Source organism: Macaca nemestrina, chromosome 8, assembly GCF_043159975.1.
Source record: "Macaca nemestrina isolate mMacNem1 chromosome 8, mMacNem.hap1, whole genome shotgun sequence".
Taxonomy (NCBI): Eukaryota; Metazoa; Chordata; class Mammalia; order Primates; family Cercopithecidae; genus Macaca; species Macaca nemestrina.
This window is the reverse complement of record NC_092132.1, coordinates 120,294,932-120,314,289: the sequence shown is the minus strand read 5'-3', so window position 1 is coordinate 120,314,289 and position 19,358 is coordinate 120,294,932. Positions and strand designations below refer to the sequence as shown.

The 19,358-nt window shown below is 39.2% G+C and overlaps 1 long non-coding RNA gene across 1 annotated transcript in view; it reads left to right on the top strand.

Moving 5' to 3' along the window:
- Window positions 1–18,235, top strand: part of LOC139355689 (uncharacterized) — a 105,816-nt gene extending 87,581 nt beyond the window's left edge. The window contains exons 2-3 of the long non-coding RNA XR_011606551.1: window positions 17,493–17,686; window positions 18,067–18,235. This is a non-coding gene — a long non-coding RNA (uncharacterized lncRNA). The remainder of the gene's footprint in view (window positions 1–17,492; window positions 17,687–18,066) is intronic.
- The last annotated feature ends 1,123 nt before the right edge of the window (window positions 18,236–19,358 follow it).

Sequence of the window (19,358 nt, the reverse complement as noted above, 5' to 3'; positions counted from 1 at the left end):
AACCAATCAGTGACCTCCGACTCCTGTTCAGAAGAAATAAAAGGGATTGCATAACATAAAGATATGGATTGGCATTTTACTTTTAGGTATAAGCTGAAATCATGCAGAGAATAACTTATTTACTGAGTGGGCACAGACTTTAGCCTTGCTACATAATCAGACAAACTGTTGGGTATGTGGAGAATTGCTACTTTCTTCCACTTCCGGGTTGCCCTGGCATATTCAACCAGCCAACCTAAGTTTATGGGGATTTTATTATGATTGGGAAACTGAGCATTATAAACATAGCCCCTCTTTTCCCATGTATCATAGCCACATGGGCCTTAGCCCCTTCCCTTTCTATGAAGAGACAAGAAGGCACCTCTTTTTTTAAATTTTTTTTTTTTTTTGATGGAATCTTGCTCTGTCGCCCAAGCTGGAGTGCAGTAGTGCGATCTCGGCTCACTGCAAGCTCCCCCTCCCGGGTTCACGCCATTCTCCTGCCTCAGCCTCCCGAGTAGCTGGGACTACAGGCACCCGCCACCACGCCCGGCTAATTTTTTGTATTTTTAGTGGAGACGGGGTTTCACTGCGTTAACCAGGATGGTCTGGATCTCCTGACCTCGTGATCCGCCCGCCACGGCCTCCCAAAGTGCTGGGATTACAGGTGTGGGCCACCATGCTCCGGCAAGAAAGCACCTTTTAAATCAAATTAGAAAACAGCTAAACTCCACCCCGTATAGGTTATGCTACATGTAATGAATTTGGGTGAATGACAGCTGTTGAAGTGCAGGTATCAGGCAAAGCGCCTCTGTGTTTTGAAAGGCACAATAATAGTCACCACCAGACAGAAGCCCATAATATGAGATGGCTATCATTTCAACAATGTAATCAGACCTTCTTCTAACAGGCCAGATATGGATGGGGGTGGCAAGGTAATTTGCCAAAAATGAATGCCTACCCTTCTCCTTGGGGATGGTTATGGGCTTGTGGAACGCCTGGCTGGCCATACTTACCTTATAACTGTACTGGAAGGTGGATGTGGGGTTGTCTTTATCTGCCGGGTTGTGTCCTCACCTTATTGGACTCTCTCCCATCTAACTGGCAAATTGTAAAAGCTTGCCATAAGCGACAAAAGCGAGGATCTTGGTGGTTCTGTCTGATGGCTGTATTTTCCCTACTGGCAGCTACAGTCAGTATTGAGTTATGAGTTTAAGCCTTAGCCAAGGACACGGCTATGGTTTTCAATAATGCATCCCATGCCCTTACCTTCCTAACTGAGGAAATTCCTCAGATTAGGCAGGTAGCCTTACAAAACCGTATGACTTGGGCATTTTAACAGTGGCCCAAGGGGGCACTTGTGCTTTGATCAAAACTGAATGTTGTGTGTATGTTCCAGAATATTCACAGGTCAATATTACCCAGGCTATGAAAGCTTTAGACACTCACATCTCTGCCATTGGTGTACTATCAGTTGATAGTGTATTGGCTTGGTTCCAACAACTGCCCAGTGTTTGGAAAGCATTCCTGTTTATTCTACTTGGAATGATTTGACTTATTTTGCTTTGCTGTTATGGAATATATTGTGGTTATACTCTTTGTGTAGGAATGCAAAACAAGCTCACTCAATGCTTTCTTAAATTGGACACATTAATCTTCCAGATATCACCTTTTCTCAGAACTCGGAGTTATGAACGACCTTCACCATACCAACGCTCTGACTGAGCTTTGCTCTACCCTGAATGCAAGAGACCCTAATAGTTAGGCAGGAATATCACTGCCCCTGTTCAGCCTGAAGAAGTTACAGAAGATGCATCTTCATCCCTCTGCAACGCTTAGGATTAAGGGTCCTCTTGTAAAGGGAGGGGGGATATGTCATATGCGTTTGAACCAGGGCGACTCCATTTTGAATGAGGGCCAGGAAAATGAGGCTGAGACTTGCTGAACTGCATTCGCAGAAAGTTAGGTGTTCCTAGCCTCTAGATGTTGATGGTTAAAGGAAAAAATTAATAATGTTTACTAAAACAGACCCAGACTGGGGAGTGTCCAGATATCCTGATATCTGGAGAACAAAGGCATTCCTAATTTTGCTTTAAAGATAATAATATCAATTCTTGCAAATATAGTAATTAAGAAAAGTAATCCTTTATCACAAAACACATCTCCCCATATATAGCAGCATTGTACCTAGGGTGGACGCACTCCTCCTCTTACTTTCGGGAACATCCTACTCTCTCTATGAAGCAGCTGTCCTTTCACCACTTTACTTTCTTAATAAACTTGCTTTTGCTTTGCACTGTGGACTCGCCCTGAACTGTTTCTTTCACGAGATCCAAGAAACCTCTCTTGGGGTCTGGATCGGGACCACTTTCTTGTAACAATATAAGTCCTTGCCTCATTCTCTCCTTTGTCAGGAAAATCTAGCTAAGATAGTTTTGACCTTCATTCATTCTCCTTTTCCAAGTTCAGGTGCTCTTTTCCCTTTTCTATCCTCTCTGGTAAAAAGCTTTGTGAAAAGAGAAATAATTTATTTTAATAAACTCTTTAATAACAGTTTTGTATTTATGGAAAAATTGTGAAATAGCACAAAGAGTTCTCACAAATCTGTCAAATACCTGTTTCAGGACTGAACTGGGGTCCATTCACTTGGCACAGTAAAATCAGATAACTACACCAAGGTTTGCAGCAGTAGGAAAAAAAAAAAAAAAAAAGGCTTTCACAGCAGGGTGCCACGCAAGGAGACCCAGACAGCTAATGCTCAAATCCTGACTTCCCAACTGGCTTGAAGGCAAGGATTTGTAAAGGTATGTGTACATTTCAGGAAAGCAGAAACTATAGGCAAACTCATAAATCAATGCATGGAAGTTACTCATTGATTTACACTCAAGAGGGTGGGATACCTTGAAATGGGGGTTACAGGTCAGAGATAAATTTAACAATTTTCTGATTTGCAATTGGTGAAGAAAGAGAAGATTCTTTACAAAATTTGGGGTAACATTTGTAGAAAAAATGCTAACTGGCTAGAGGGAGTGACTTGCTGCAAGTGCCTCAGGAAGAAACTGAACAAAGAACAATGGTTAAAGTTCAGTCTTCATTGCTTCCATACCTGGGATTGAAGAGCAGGTCCATCCATTTGGTGGTGTTCCTAAGTGGGAGCCTCTGAAAGGCAACCAAGGGACATATGTTAAGATGTTATCTTTAGTTTCTATGGGGAAAGCAAACATCTGTCTCTGGAGCTTTAACTTCCTTGGCTGTTCTTCAGCTACTATTACCTTCTTGTTTAACAAGTTACTTAATCACTTCTGGGGCTAGCTGGATGCCTGGAATTTTTCTTGAAGGAATTTCAGGATTTTTGTTTATTTTTATGCTTGGTATCCTTGCTCCATCTTATACCAATCCAGATTATCCTGTTATTATATTAGTATGGCACATTTTTTTTTTTTTGCTATTAATGAATGAATGAATATACATTACTATTAACTAAAGTCTTCAGTATATTGGATATCCGTAGCTTTTACCTAATGCTCCCTCTGCTCCAGGATCCCAACCAAGATGCCTCACTACATTTAGTGGTCATTACACCTTAGACTGGTCAGATTTCTCCATTGTAACATCGCTCTTTTTCTCTGCTTTCCACACTTTGCTCTTTAGGTGGAAGCTGTTATGCATAGCCCACATAGGAGGGATAAGAAGTTATGCTCCATATCCTTGAGGCAAAACTATCTGGACAAATTATTTGAAATTTTTCTGACCAGGAGATTGGTCTATTCTGCTCCATTTGTTTATTTTAGTTATTTATTTATATTACCATGGACTCATGGACATTTATTATAGTTTGGGTTGTAATCCAAAATTACTTTATTTTCTTGCACAAGTGGTTTCTTCCTGGAGCACTGGAGCTCTTTCAGTTGTGTTCTGTGTTCTTTCCACATAACTCCATCGTTGTGTGTTGTATTACATTGTTACCTTACAAGATGTTCCAGTTTATCTTGTAAAGTTTCTGCCACAGTCTTAAAATCTGCTTTCTCCAAGATGTCCTAGTTCTTTTTATTGGAAAGTGGTGGCAGACACCAAGATGTGGGTGTTAAAATGCTCTGAAAACCTTTTTAATTCCCTTATATTAATTGGAAAACTGGGTTCCTTTTGTCATTTGCTTTACCTGAGTCTGTCAATCATTCCTCCTTTCAGGGGATGCGGTATCTTTTCCAACTGATTATCATCTGTTCTTAGGACCACTTGTTTCCTCCCTCATTCTCGTCCTAACTACACTTAATTTTCCTATGAGTGTGCATTTTATCACTTTGAGAAAATGGAACCAGATGTGCATAACCATGGAAATCCCTGGCTCAACCCTATTCCATATCACACAGAATTAGCTAGCTTTATGGAATAATGAAATAGGCTTCTAAAAGGTCAGTTAAAATAACAACTTATTTACCTAATGGACATATATTGAACCTAGGCCAGCTGGAAAATCCAGCTCAGCTGATTGGTGCAAAGATCTCCAAACCCTATGTCTGGGAGAAGGAGGCTTTGGAGTTCTTCTTGGCATAAAAATCAGACTTGCTCCCTTCCCTATCTGCAAAAGTAGAGACGCAGGCAGTTCCCCGTGAGCCATGTGAACACCTCCTGTAGGAGAGCTACCGTACCCAGTGCCTGAACCCACCTATGCCTGTTTTTCTTGCTGCCAGTATTTTCACAAATAAAAACTAAAAATTATATTTAAAAAATAAAATGACAATTTAAAGACAAATTCTGTGGAGTTGGAGTGTTCTCCTCTAGGATTCAGTATATCCAACAAACCAATATCTTATACTGTGTCCCCATTAGGTAGGAACACAGCTCAAAGAACTAAAAGGTGAAATTTGGATGGGTCCATCTTACAATAATTGTATTGTGGAATTTATCTTTTGCATCCATGCAACAACCTTAGGCATCGTTGGTTTGGAGGTTCTGGTTCCCAGAGAATAAAACATTTATGTGAGAGGATGAATAAAGTTTTCCAGTAGGATGTTATTGATCCTGATTATCGTAAAGATCTAACTTTGTTACTACATTTAGTGATGGGGAGCATTATCCAGGGATCTCAATGGTACAGTGGAGTGTCTTTTTGTATTTTTCATGCTCAGTAAAAAGGATGAATGGACAATTGCAGTAAACATAGCCTGCTGAGTGTAGGTCAATTAGAAAATGAAACTTCTCAGGAAAAAAATATGTGTGTTACCTTAACAGGAAAACATCTAGATCCACTGAAATTCTGGCTGAGGGCAAGGAACGTTTGGAATGGATGGTGAAAATAGAGGATGATAAATTGAATATAAGTTATGGATTTGGGACTAGTTGCCGTAGTAAAGACTAACTCGTTTAATCATTTCATGTCAGGTCTTTTGTGAAGACTAAGCTTACTACCATCCTAAGGGCTCTTTGACGGCAAGAATCTATTTAGGGCATAAACTTAGATCCAAGTGGCTCAAGAAATGGACTGTGTTAGACTTCTTTGATAGATTTCCTGGTTAGATTTCTGTCTCTGATGACCTCACTGAGCTTCAATTAAACAATGGGTTTCTTGCTTACTCCCTAGGAACTTTCTGGTACTGTCATGTAGGATGCTTAAAGGAGCCCACTCAACCTTCCTGGTGCATGATCAAACCTGGATCCAATTTGGTGATGGAGCTCCATTGAGTTTCTGGTTGGCAATTATGGCAATAGTATGTTTCAGAAGATCCTGGAAAAATCTAGTTCCCATTACACAGGGGTGACCTTGATATCTCACCCTTATATTAGCTTTACCTCCTTCCCTGTCTTACTCTGTCAGCTTCTCACTCTTCCTGGCTTACCTGCCCCATAAACTGCCTACTCAAATGCCCTGCATCAAGTTCAGGTTTTGTGGTAATCCAAATTAAAACAGATGGGCAGATCTGCAGTGGCCTGAGGGAAAGAGATAGAAAATTTCATGAGTAAAGAACTTGACTTATAATGAAAAATCTCACTGTAGATTAAGCACTGGGTTCTAAATATTTTGTTTTTTCCAAATTCCATTGTGTGGGTAGTTTTTTCCCCCTTTTTTTCTCATTCTTTCATCCACAATTTTTTTTTATTAAGTTCCAATTAAAAGTCAGGCAGTATATAACAAACTCTGGGGAATAATGAACTTAATGAGCTTATGAGGTCTTGGTATGATGAAGAGACCTATGGAATTCTCTGTATGTGTGCATGTGTCTGCACAATGCATTCACTGCACCAAGAGCTTGGTGATGCAGGTGGACAGTACTGGGAATCTTATTAGAAATGACTTTCAGATCTTCTCCCATATGCTCTTGGGTTCATATTAAAGGGTGAGGCATGATCACGGGGCAGCCGTGTGACAGCAAGAATTACTTGGCTGTTACTAAATTGCTCTCACCAGAGAGACTGAACCACTGAGACACACATGAGTTGAGGTATTCCCCATTATCCCTGATGAGACACCTGAGGCCTAACAATTCTGTCTGCCTTCCAAACAGGCTCCCTGCAATCCACTGCCCTTGTCTAGATCACTTAGGCTCATTAGCCTCCAAAATGTGAGCATGATGCAGAATCATCAGTGGCTTTGAAATAAACTAACAAGGAAATTATTCTTATGGTTTTCTATATTATTCAGAGTCAGCAATTGACTTGGCAATCAATCAACAGCATTAAGAGCCAGGGTCAGATGCACTGACATTTAGCAAGTGGGAAGAAGCATTTGACCAACTGAAGGCATTTCCAGTGGCGCTGTGGCCATGTCACAGCAGGTGAACGTGAAGACACACATATATGTGGCAGAACATACTTATGGATCAAAACACACACGCATGTGTACACACCCACACATGCACACACGTACATTCTGCCTTCTGTTCTAGTAGGAGAGAGTATAGTGATGTGGAAAAGAGCACCAGCCCTGGGGAGAAAGTGCCTGGGTCTGAAAACTCGTGTGGCCCTTTAGTAGATGAATTTGGAGATAATGTCACTGGTTTCTATGAGAATTAAAAAATATTATTTATAAAAGATACATTATAGGTGCCTACAGGTGATAAATACTATTGTAACTGAATTTAAATGTGTTTCACATGTCACATGACAGTATAAAAAGACAGATGACAGGGAGAAAGATGAAGTCTTGAAATAAATACATGAAGTAAACGAGCAGAAGATGAGACACTTTTATCCAGAAACCCAGAGGTCTAGAGGAGAATTTCACCCAGTACCAGGTGCCAGGGAACCTAATTTTGTTTTATCCCTTTTTTTTTTTTTTTCATTTTGCCATTGATAATATCTTTTGCACTTTCTCAGGGTTTCAAGTTTTCCTGAAAATGGGGACATTTTACCTTATATTTTCCTCTTCTTATTTGTCTTTTCTATTCTAGTCTGGTTAGATGAATCCCATTTTCCTTAAGGGACTGGTTCAAGTATCTTGTTCTCTGAGAATTATTTCCCAGCTTGTGGCTCTGGGTCATTCCTCCTTTGACTTCCAGTAGCATCTATGGCCTGCTCCAGCAGCCATGGAGCTCTTCTGCGGGTACTTAGTTAAGGCACACAAAGAAAAAAGGTCTCTCTAAGAAGGCTGTAAGCACATAGAGGGCTGGACCTTATTTATCTTCACATCTCTTATGCTGAGTATAAGCCTTCATGTATAATAGGGACTTCATGAATGATTTATTTTGCTATTGACGATGATGATGGTATCTCCAAGATATATTGTGCTGTTAATAACACCCTTTGAAGCCTTCTCAATGAACATCTCCATGGAGATGAGTAAAGGGCACACATCTACATTATTAACTGCCATTGATTTAATAAAATTTCTTAGTTTTATATGGTACTTAATAGGATTTCTCTCATCTCACATAGTATCTCTAACAAAAACATTAATAATAAGCTCCTTAGATATCCCCATGAGGTAGAAAAAAGCTACATTATTCCTATTGGACAGATAATAACTAACATTGAATGAGGGTTGACTGTATTCTGGGTGCCGTTTTAAATGTTTTTCTTATGAAAACTCATTTAATCTTTCTGACAACCTGATCAAATGGGTACTATTATTATGAGTTTTATTTTACAGATAGAGGAAGTGAGATGTAAGAGGTAGATTACATTTTGTACACAAGCGTTTACCTCCTTTCATGTAAGAGGACCAAGGATCCCTGCCCTTTGCTGTTTGACTTGTTTATCCTCCATATGAAGGGAATATACAGTCATGTGCCACTGATGAACTGCATCTAGGACAGTGGTCCCATAAGATTTTCATGAAACTGAAAAATTCCTGTTGCTTAGTGCTGTCATAGTCAACATAATGTACTGCAATGTGTTATTCACGTTTGTGGTGATGCTTGTGTAGAAAAACCCATTGCATTGCCAGTCATATAAAAGTCTAGCACATGCAATTACGTACAGTATGTAATTCTTGATAATGATAACATATGACTATTACTGGCTTATATGTTTGCCATACTTGTTATCATTATGTGAGAGTGTACCCCTTCAACTTATTGAAAAACAGGTAAAACAGCCTCAGGCAGGTCCTTCAGGAGGTTTCTCAGAGGAAGGCATGGTTGTCAGAAGAGATGACAGCTCCATATATGTTACTGACCTGAGGACCTTCCAGAGGGACAAGATGTAGAGGTGAAAGACAGTGATATTGATGATCCTGACCCTGTGTAGGCCTATGCTAATGTGTATGTGGGTGTGTGTCTTAGTGCTTAACAAAAAAAGTTTAAAAAGTAAAAATATAGAAAAATTAAAACAGAAAACTTTAAAAATAAGAATATAAAGAAAACTTTTTTTATACTGTTGTACAATGTATTTGTGTTTTAAGGTAATTGTTATTAGAAAACAGCCAAAAAGTTAAAAAAAATAAAATTTTATAAAGTAAAAAAGTCATGGTAAGCTAAGGTTAATTTATAGAAGAAAGAAAATTTTTTTAAATACATTTAGTGTAGACTAAGTATAGTGTTTGTAAATTCTATAGCAGTATACAGTAATACCCTAGGCCTTCACATTCACTCACCCCTTGCATTAGTCTGTTCTCACATTGCTATGAAGAACTACCTGAGGCTGGTTGATTTATGAAGAAAATAGGTTTAATTGACTTACAGTTCTGCAGGCTGTACAGGAAGCATGGCTGAGGAGGCCTTAGGAGAGTTATGATCATAGCAGAAGGCAAAGGGGAAGCAGGCACATCCTACATGGCTGGAGCAGGAGGAAGAGAGAGAAGAGGGAGATGCTACACACTTTTAAACCAGATCTCCCGAGAACTCACTAGCACAAGAACAGCAGGGGGGAATTCTGCCCTCATGATCCCATCACCTCCCATCAGGCCCCTCCTCCAACAATGGGGATTACAATTCTACATGGGATTTGGGCAGGGACACAAATCCAAACAATATCATTACTCATCCACTGGCCTCCCAGAACAACTTGCATTCCTGCAAGCTCCATTCATGGTAAGAGGCCTGGACAGGTGTATTATTTTCTATCTCTTATACTGTACTTTTACTGTACCTTTTCTATGCTTAGATAAACAAATACTATTGTATTCCAGTTGCTTACAATATTCAGTACAGTATCATGCTGCACAAGTTTGTAACCTAGGAGCAATAGGCTGCACCATACAGCCTAGGTATGTAGTAGGCTACACCATCTACAGCTGTGTAAGTACACTCAGATGTTTGTACAATGACAAAATTTCCTAATGATGCATTTCTCAGAATATATCCTCGTTGTTAAGTGACACCTAATGGTACTCCTTTGCATTTTGATATCATTGTTGAAGCCAATGAAATGTGAGTGGAAGAGACAATAGGCCCTTCTCAGCCAAATGCTGGAAGATCTGTCACGTGGCTGGACCTGGCTTTTTTATATCATATATCTGCTATGTGGCCAAGATGTAGGCTTTATCTCAGCTAAATTCCTCAATGAAGAAGATATAGGGAGCCAAGCCTCAGAGCTATAGGTAATCTATAAGCCATAATGCAAATGACTGAGAAATAAACCTTTATTGTGATAAACACTGAGATTTTGTTCTTGTTATACAGCACATGAAAGAATAAGCTACCTAATACAGAAACTTCAAGAAACTTGCTCAAGGTTTCCTGGTGGCAAAGCTTGGATTGAAAATTAAGCAGTCCGGCTTGCAAAGTCACGTATTTAACTAGTATGTAATACTGCTTCATAACACATAGACACTCTGAGGCCCAGAGAGGTAATCATCTTAGCTTGTCTAATCATACATAAAACACTTGACCAAATTGGGACCGTTACTGTATGCCCTGAGCTCTTCCCATGACATAGGATTTTGACTTAAAAAATTATTGCTACTGTGCCTGGAAGGTAGTGCTCTGTTCTGTTTCTATCACACTAGAAAAGTTTGGAATTCATTCCTATGCTTCATGGTCTGGCTGCAAAATGATTCTCTGAGGTGGAGCTAGAGCTGGCTCTTCAGCATTCAGGCCGTGTCTCTGCAGCCGTCCTCCTTCTTGGGGATTATTTATGAGGGATGAAGGAAGAAGGGGGGCTGCGCACCGTTATTTGTTTTCTGCAAAGCTAGGGGATTGGAAATGTTTTAGAAACATAACTGGTTGACACAAAGGATAAAAAGTTAAACATACAGAACCCAACATGTCCTCTCTGGGGACCCCTGTCTGGCTAACAGTGGGATTCACTCCGACAGTGTACCGCAGACTGAATGAGGAAAAGACAACCCCATTCAAACAAAGGCTGGAATACAATGGTTTTGAAGCCCTCATACTGAGTTCTGTGAGCGTGTTCAAGAGACAATGCCGTTTGAATGCTAGTTGGGGCCTTATGCAGAGAGAGTCTGGCGGTCTGGGGTCACAACGCTTGAGAAATGAATTCAGGGGTTTCTTGCTGGGTTGCCTGTGTTCATAAGCATCACTAGGAATTGGAGAGGACTTTGTTTTGAGAAATGCCCACCTCTCCCTACCCCCACCAGAAACACATGCACACATTTCAGAGTAACAAAATGTAGAGTACACTACTGCAACAATTTGCTTCAAAACACTTTTCTAATTTTACCCTTTTGAGATGCTTACCAAAATGGCAAGATCTTGATGGTACTAGCTGTTTTATTTTCTATTGCCTTACAGATTGCAGCATCAGCAAAATGGCTCCTAGGGTATCCCATCTCTAACAGTAGAGATTTTGATCAGATGATATTTGTGGCCCAGAAATGTTCAGTGGACTTGCCTCAGAGTGTGTTAGAGGTAACCAGCAAACGAACCAGTGTGAAGAAACCCAGGGCAAAGAACCTTCTCAGAGGTATCTGTACCTCTGAGAATGCAAAACCTAGACCTTGCCCTATTGAATAAAGAATAATCACATTACATACCATGAATGGAAAGAAAAACCATTCTGAATCCTGAGATAAACTCAAAGCAGGAACACCCTATCTGGGACTGATCTCCCAGATAAATGAAGCCCTGTGGTCTAGTTAGTTCCCAACTCTCTTGTATGGTTTGGCTGTGTCCCCATCCAAATAGCATCTTGAATTGTAGTTCCCATAATCCCCACATGTCATGGGAGGGAGCTGGTAAGAGGTAATTTAATCCTGGGGGCAGTCACCCTTGTGCTGTTTTCCTGCTAGTGAGTTATCATGAGATCTGATGGTTTCATAAGGGGCTTTTTCCTCTTTTGCTTGGCACTATCTCCTTGCTGCTGCTATGTGAAGAAGAACATATTTTCTTCCCTTTCTGCCATGACTGTAGGTTTCCTGAGTCCTGGAAACCTACAGTCATGGCAGAAGGTGAAGCAAACATGTCCCCTTTAATTTACTGTGAGTCAATTAAACCTTTTTCCTTTATAAATTACCCAGTCTCAGGTTTGTCTTTATTAGCAGCATTAGAATGGACTAATACACTCTCTAATGAAGACTCTTTCCCTGACTTTTGGAAACCGTCCTTTTGCAGTCACGTGATGATGCCTGCGTTTGGGATAATTATGTGAAGAAACTGATGTTTTTCCACCACCAACAGGCTTACCGTGCTAGATCAGGTTTCCCAAGAATCAGATATGAAAACAGGATTAGAGGTGCCAGAGTTTTTTTGTTTTTGTTTTTGTTTTTTTTTGGCAGGGAGCAGGGGTGGGGGTGGGGGAATGTCTGGAAAGAAATGTCAGGAAGAATTAAAAAGAGCCCTGAGACCACTATGCAGATTTGACACCTGTGAGAACAGGGAGAGAAGGAAGGAATGGCCAGAAATCGCCTCATATCGCAGTGTAGCTCTGTGAAAGTCTTGGCCAGACTGATGGGGAGTCTCAAGCCAAAGCTGTCCATTGGAAGAATTCCATAGACAAAAATTGCCTGCTTCAAGTACTTCCTTATTCTCAGTGACTGGTGAGGAACAGCTCAGGGAAGCATGTCCTGGTGTGAACACCACAGTGGATTAGAGGATGTGGCATTGGCTACCATTCCCTGCAGAAGGTTCTCTGGAACCTCTATATTTCCTGCAGTAGATTTTCTGGAAGGGAAGTAGGTTCTCTGGAGCTTCTATGTTCCCTGAGGTTGGTTCTCTGGAAGGGAGATTGGGCCTCTAGACTTCGGTAATCTAGTACATGTTTTCTCCTTAAAACCTGCCTTAATCTTTGTTTGAGAATCCAGTTCTTCAGAAGTCTGGAATTCCTTGCAAAACATTGCAAAGAAGAGTAATTTAATACTCTTAATACTCTAGTCTCTGTGTAATATTGAAACATAATTTATTAAATGCCACTTTAAGTGTCAGCAGCTGTAGATGTTGGGTGTAGCAGTGAATAAAACATAAAATTCCTGCCGTCCTGTAATGAACATGCTCCGAGTGGGAGGAAGCAGACCATCCACATGTAAATGTTTTGAAGTGGTCGATTAGTATTTACAGTTTTACATTTTACCTTTAAGGCCATAATCTATTTTCAATTTTTGTATGTTTCACAAGATCTTGAGATTTTCCTTTTTGCTTATGGATGTCAATTGTTCCAACACCATTTGTCGAAAAGACTTTCTTCCGTGGAATTGCCTTTGTGGTATTTGTCAAAAATCAGTTGGGCATATTTGTGCTGTTCTTGATTATTGTAACTACACAATAAATCTTAATATTGGGTAGAGTGGCCGTTCCACTATATTCTTGATTTTGCAAAATTGCTTTAGCTATTCTAGTTAGTTTGCTTTTCCATCTAGACTTTAGAATCTTACCTATCTCTATAAAAGTCTTGCTTGTATTTTGATGTTTTTTGCTTATTACCGGTTTTAAGCAATTTGATTATGATGCACTTTTATTTAGTTTTGTCCATGGTTTTGTTCTTGGAGCTCATCTAACTTCATGGATCTGTGGGTTTATAATTTTCATCAAATTTGGAAAACTTTTAGCCATTCTTTTCCAGATATATTTTGTTTTCCTCTTCCACAGTCTCTGATCATCCATCTATTAAGCTGCTTGAAGTTGAAGTTGTCTAATAGCACACTGATGCTCTTTTTATTTTCTAAAAAGATTTTTTTTCTCTCTGAATCTCATTTTAGTTTCTATTGCTGCATTCCCTAGTCTTTTCTTCTGCAATATCTAATCTGCTGTTAATCCCATCTAGTGTATTTTTCATCTCACATATTGCAGTTTTCACCTTGAAAGTTGTATTTGGGTGGTTTTTAAAATATCTCCTATGTCTTTACTTAACATTTGAACATACGGATCACAGTTATAATAGCTCTTTTAATGTATTTGCCTGCTAATTCTAACATCTGTGTCCATTCTGGTTGCATTCTGATTGATTACTTCTTCTTCTCATTCAGGACCATATTTTCCTGCTTCTTTGCATATCCAATATTGTGAATTTTGCTTTTTTGGATGCTAGGTATTTTTGTATTCTTACATGTATTTTTTAAGCTTTGTTTTGGGTTGCAGATAAATTACTTGGAAACAATTTGTTCCTTTCATTTCTCACTTTTAAGGTTTGTTAGGTAAGCCATGCTAGGCCTAAGACTATTTTCCACTATCTGAACAAGACTATTCTGAGTACTACAACATCCTGTCACTCATCATGTTTTTCAATCTGAATGATGGGAACAGGCACTATTTTGGACCTGCTCGAGCCCAGGTCCAGTTTCCTTGCATCTTTCTGGATGGTTCTTTCCTGGGCCGTAGAGGACTTTCTCATTATCATCTGTAGGTTTCTGGCATTTTTTTGGCATGACTTTCTCTTTCCTAGCTGCTTTGATGTCCAAGGACTCTCGGCTCTGGCTCCTTGTCCCTGGGACCATGCCATATTTTGGGTTCCTTCTTCCTGTGTGGTTTTTTTTTTTTTTTTTTCCCGAAAGAGAGTCTGGCTCTCTTGCCCAGGCTGAGTGCAGTGGCACAATCTTGGCTCACTGCAACCTCCACTTCCTGGGTTCAAGCGATTCTCCTGCCTCAGCTTCCTGAGTAGCTGGGATTACAGGCATGCACCACCATGCCCAGCTAATTTTTGTATTTTTAGTAAAGATGGAGTTTCACCGTGTTGGGCAGGCTGGTCTCAAACTCCCTGTGTTGTATTCTCAAAACATGTTTCAGGCCATTAACTGGGACAGTTGTAAGGTTCACCTTATTAGTTTTTCATTTCTCAGAGATTACTATCCTTATTGTCCATATGTAGTATTTAAAAATGATTGTTGCACATCTTCTGTCCATTTTTTGGTTGTTTCAGGTAGGAGGATAAATGCAGTCCTTGTCACTCTCTTTAGCCATAAGAAGTTACCTAGGTAAATTTCTTTTTTCCCATGCAAACCTATGCCCAACCGTTTGTGACTTCGGTAGAAAAGGGCAGAGAAAATCTGAAAGTGAGAGAACTACTTTTAACAATGATACTATTGTATTTACATTCTCTGTTCTTACAGTTTTCTAGACTAGCTACACAAATTGAAGGTCTGAACTGGGTAACTAATAAGCATGATTGTGAGGCTTTTTCTTATCTCATAGTTGAACAAGTTTAAAGATGATGCAACAATCTGAAGCATTAAGACGACAGACAGAATTCCATCTTTTTGGGGTTTTCATCAATTACACTGAAACTTTATAAGGAGTTTTCTTAATTTGACTGCAAAGCTTACCCATTAGACATCCATATTTGCATGTCCTACAATACTCACAGCATATTAAAAAATGTGTTCTCATTCACTACAGACTGTCTTTAGACTTTTCCCATTTATTTTCACAGCGTCAGCTTTCTTCAATCTTGAAACATTGACTCCTTTATTTTTTGCTTACATTTCAGATGCATTTATTGATTCACCTTGTCTTGTTTCTTTCTTTAAAATAGTCACTGAATTATCCTATTACCATGTTTCTGTTATTCTAGATTGAGTTTCTTTCTTATAATTCTTAACAAAGACTCTCTGCTTTTTGAGTCCTCAGTCAGAATCTACTGTAGAGAGCACTGATGTATCAGACTTCCCCACTTTCCACTTTAATCATGCCACTGCCTTTTCTTAGCATTTAGCTCCCACTAAAATATGACTCTACCTGTCATTAATTATTGTGCCAACTCTCACTTCTTTGTTTTATTAATGTAGTCCTATATCAATTCAACAAATATTTATCAAGTGCTTACTCTGAGAAGAGCACTGGGCTTATGGGTACAAATGGTATTCCATACATTCATGGGCTTTTATTCTAATTGGGAAGCCAATATAGTGACATGCATTAAATATCAGTAAAAAAAAATGTATAACAAGTCACTATGTGTTTAAGTTGAAAGGCTAGTATAGAAAGCAAATACAAATGATCCAGTCATCTGTTGGGAGGGCTCACTTTAGACTAGAGTGGGCATAGAATGGAAACCTCATTAAGGATGTCAGTGACAAGTGTCTTGAAGAATAAATAATATTTGTTCTAGTTGAAAGAAATATGAGGGGAAACATCTCACTTATGGTAAACATATAAGCAGAAATATGAAGGTAGACATTCTTGATTTATGTACTGAAGCATTAGCCTAAGACTTAGTTTATTGCTTTCCTATGTGTTCATGTGCTCCAATAGTGACAATATAATCTCTCCCTCTTTTGAAGTGCTACAGGATAATTATTGTTTTAAACAAGTGAGCACTTGATTATATTCTGCTTTGCATTATTCTCTAATGCAGACATGTAGATTGAAGGTACCTCATGGAGGGTTTTGAGTACCTTAGTACATCCTCTAGTAATAATTATTATTGTAAGGATTGCTAGTTAGGCTCTTCTTTTGTGTTGGGCTTTTATGCGTTATCTTATTTAAATCTTCATAGTATTGCTAGATACATAGTACTATTCCAAGCTGAGAGATGAGAATAAATCTCAGAGATTTTACAGGGCATATAATGAAGCTGGGGTGAGATGTGATTGCATCTTTACCTGGCTTCAGGGTCAAGGCATGTCCTTTTTCAGTCCCACCTCGTTGCCTGCCTTGGTGCACATCACAGGTGATAAATTTCTGGAGACAGATGGACGACTTGGGAAAACGAGGGTGAGAGTGGTACAAATCAGATGTAGGGAGACTAAAGAGTATATTTTGGTGGTCAATGTCTTAGTAAGGATTGTAGACAAAACAACAGGAGGAAGATGAAATGTATGAAAAACATGGATAGAAGTCATGTGGATGGAACTAAAAAATACCTCAGATTGCCTGGCTTATAGAAATACAAATGTGAGGAAGGAGGGCTTCTTGTATGGAGAAAGACATCATGATCGATTTTGCACTTGTTAATTTACATATAATTATTGAAAGTGTGAATGATAATGTTTAAAAACACAAGCAGAACTTGAGAAAGAGGTTAGACTGACAATATGGAAGCAAAGATTTGGCATAAAATGCATGGGCTTATAATCGGAGTAGTTCCTTGAGAGAGAAAAGAGGATACAAATCTGTGGAGTTCTGGAAACTAAGCCTCGAGAATTACTGTAGTTTGAAGCTATGAGGAGGAAGAGGCATCCATGGGAAAAACAAACACAACCACAACAGCATTTGCTATGCCTAGGGATTCCGAATAGTTTTATAGCAAATAGGCCTCCTCTAGGAAGCATTAGCCTAAGAATTAGTTTATTGCTTTCCCATGTGTTCATGGGCTCCAATAGTGACAATATAATCTCTTCCTCTTTTGAAGTGCTGCAGGATAATTATCTGTTCTAAACAAGTGAGAACTTGATTATATTCTGCCTTGCATTGTTCTCTAATTTTTTTCTCTCTGCATAACTCTTGTCCCTCTGGTCATAAGAGCAGGGACCATGTCTTCTGCTTTTCATATTTGCTGTAGTATTTGACAATGCTGAGCACAGAGTATTCTATTAGTAAATACTCAGATTTACGTGCAGCATGCAACTGAGTAAAAATATCTGTACTGATGTAGTCCTTATAAGTTTTCTTAGGTAGGTCCTGAAAGTTGACGATAGATATAAATCATACTGTTCTTCATTGATAAGTGATGTAATTAAGGTAAATAAGCAGCAGCAAAGCCGGTACTGTTATTTTGTTGTTATTTAATCAAACCATGTATCTATTCAGCTCCTTTATGCCAAGTAGCAGGGAACCATAAAAGACAAACTCCACAAACTCTGCTTGCTGGGAGGAAGTTGCTGAGATTGGCTTTAGACCTGAAATAATTCTCGGAAGGGTGAATAAAAATGTCCAGAATTCACCTGGGAGAAGATGAGTGAGCTTGCGAAAGAGGTTACGTTGGCAGTGAAGCAAGTCCGAAGGTGAAACCATAAGACCCATGACAGATAAAAGATAATTCTTTGTACTACAGTTTTTTTTTTCATGTGCTTATGATATTACAGTGAAGCATGTAATTGTTTGAAGATCTTGCTTTACTAGTGAGAGCTTATGGTAATGTTGAGACTTTAAAGAATTTATTTTGAAGCACTTAGGAATGCTTTTTAGAATATCTGCAGCTAGAAATCCCATACTACTTAATTTATAGGCCTAAGAACTTGATTTAAAATGCCACTATCAAACGGTGCATTATTATAGGGAATCATGTTACTGTGTTAAATATAACACTCAGAAGAAAATGGCCATGTGTTTGATATAATTTATTGAACTGACAAACATTAATTGAGCATCTTCTATGTTACAGGCATTGTGCTAGGTACAGATTGAGTATCCCTCATGTGAAAATCTGAAATCCTCCAAAATCTGAAACTTTTTGAGTGCTGGTGAAGTGGCGTCATTGTCTGGGGTGATACCTGAGGTTTATTGTCCCACAGACATGGAAAATTAGGACGCAGACACATCAGGATGAGATTCAGAGGGGAAGTTTAATAGGTGAAAGAAAGAGAAAAGCTCTCTCTGCTGCAGAGAGTGGGGTCCCCGAGAAAATGGGTTGCCGCTTCCACAGTGAACAGTAAGAAGTTTTATAGATAAGCTTGAGGAGGCGGTGTTTGATTTACATAGGGCACAGAAGATTGGTCAGACCAGTTGCACCATTTGCATAGTGCACGACAATCTGGCCACCTCCACTTTAATCTTTTATTATGCAGATGGGTTCTCTACCTGGCCAGTACCATATTGCCTGTTCCTTACTGTACACGTGGTGACAAAGAAAAGGGAAAGTGGAACCGCCATGTTGAGTCTCCAGGTAGCCCTTTTCCATTGGCACAGCTGCTGGCATTCACCCGAGCAAGCTTCTAGCTTGCTTATCTATGTCTGCAGCTCAGTTTTTCAGGCTGCTCTTTGTTAGAAAACAAATAAATGAGGAGCTGCTTTTTATTAAAAGGGAAATTTTGCTGACAACTCCTTTACTGTATCTGCCTAAATAATTTCTATCTAGCTCCTGTATCACCGGCATGTTGCTCAAAGAAAGTGATCATTGGAGCATTTTGGATTTTGAATTTTTTAATTAGGAATACTGAACTGGTAAGCATAATTCTAATATTCCAGAATCTGAAAAAATTGGAAATCCAAAACACTTCTGGTCCCAAGCATTTCAGATCAGGGATGGTAACATTTACTAGAAACATAAAAACGAACAAATATTCTTAACCACCAAAGAGTTTACAATCTAGAAGGGAGATTTTTTTCTTTTTTTTTGAGATGGAGTCTGGCTCTGTTGCCCAGGCTGGAGTGCAGTGGCTCAATCTCGGCTCACTGCAAGCTCTGCCTCCAAATTATTACAGTACAAACATTCTTGGTAGACTAGAGGTCATGAGACATTGAGATTTAGTAAGAAAAAAAGGTCTTTGCAGTTAGATTTGAGTGTGATGTTTGGTTTTTACCTCTTTCAGAGTTGTGCGAATTTGAACAATGTGTTTAACCTCTGAAGCTCATTTTCTTAATCTATGAAATAAGGAGAATCAAGCCTGCCATGCAGAGTTCTTATGAGCATTGATGATAATGCATTAGCTCTTACAACAGTGCCTAGTATAGAGT